The following is a 1,423-nucleotide window of genomic DNA, read 5'->3' on the forward strand; positions in this document are numbered from 1 at the left end:
CTTTCTCCTTAGCCACAATTCTAAAGATGTCATTATCATGCTTTATTTGGAGCAATATAACCTCGATTTGATTCTATGTGAGTATATATGAGAAAAATTGCTTAGAAGTTTTTAATAAGATTTTTTGAAAAAAAAAAAAGTTTTGCTCATAGTGCATAGCCTTGAAGAAATGAATGAACTTCGTGAGCTTCCTTTCCACTGTGTTCAGGGGGAGTATCTGGAGATATTGGAACCCTCTAATGCACGGTGCTGGGCTAGGTGACCTTTGCTGAGGTTCACAGCCAAGTGCATGCATAAAATACAGAAAAGTCTTTCTATGAATTTTTATTCTACAGGGAAAGGCAGAAAGCAAGTAAGTCCACGGATAAAAGGAGAAGCCCAGCATGAGCAGGTAAGATCTGCTCGCTGTATGTAAATAAAAAACCGCCGAGCTTGTTACGGACAGGCCTGGGCTGTGTTTATATTAGCACAGCAAACTGATGTGGCTTTTAAAACCACAGTTTAATTATTATATACTTACTTTATTGCTAACAACAATATCTACTTCCCAAACTACCTTAGATAACTCTTGTTCCTTAAAGGGAAAAGGAAGGAATTGAATATAAATTTAAATTTTGGTCTTTTTTGTTTGTTTTTAAAAGAACACTTTGATATATAGTTAATTATATTTCCATTTTTACTTAAAATATAATAATTATAATGGTCCTTAATATTGATGTGCATAATTATCAGTTTTTTTAAAAACAGAGAACTCTGGAAATGCCCCAGAGTTCTCCAGGTGTGGCCCTTCAAGAAAACTGACTTTTTCACCTGTTTTGTGGATGTGGTTCCACAGTGTAGCAGTTAGCATGTCTGCTTTACACACAGAAGGTCCTGGGTTCGTGCCCCAGTGGAGCCACGGTCCATTGTCTACAACCATGCCGCCCTGAACAAGCTCGATCCTGTCTGATCTCAGAAGCTAAGCAGGGTCGGGCCTGGTTAGTACTTGGATGGGAGACCACCTAGGAAGACCAGGTGCTATAAGCATAAATAATAATTAAAAAAACAAACAAACACGTTTTGTAAGTGCTGTTGCGTGCACGGATGTCTTTAGTCTATATGTTTTATGCCTTTTCGGGTAAATTTGCTATGTGATCTACTAAGATATTATCAATTAAACAACACAATTATAGTTAACCAAAACTTAAACATGTGTAATGTCTAAACGTAGGAATGGCACAGAAGTATTTCACGTGGGATCCCCTCGACACACCTTAGTTCTGACACAGGTTCACTGTAGAATGGAACGTGTCAACACTGTCGATGTTTCTTCGGCAAACACATGGTTTAAATAAATTGGTTTGTGACATTTTAGTAATGTTGTACCCGAAAATACAAAACTAAAAGATGCTTTCCTATCCAATGAGAACAAAATAAGAGATGT

The 1,423-nt window shown here is 37.2% G+C and overlaps 1 pseudogene; it reads left to right on the plus strand.

Annotated features, from left to right (window-relative positions):
* The first annotated feature begins 907 nt into the window (after positions 1–907).
* Positions 908–1,026, plus strand: LOC111735085 (annotated as a pseudogene).
* Positions 1,027–1,423: the final 397 nt, after the last annotated feature.

The sequence above is a fragment of the Pteropus vampyrus genome, unplaced genomic scaffold, assembly GCF_000151845.1.
Source record: "Pteropus vampyrus isolate Shadow unplaced genomic scaffold, Pvam_2.0 Scaffold14514, whole genome shotgun sequence".
Classification (NCBI taxonomy): Eukaryota; Metazoa; Chordata; class Mammalia; order Chiroptera; family Pteropodidae; genus Pteropus; species Pteropus vampyrus.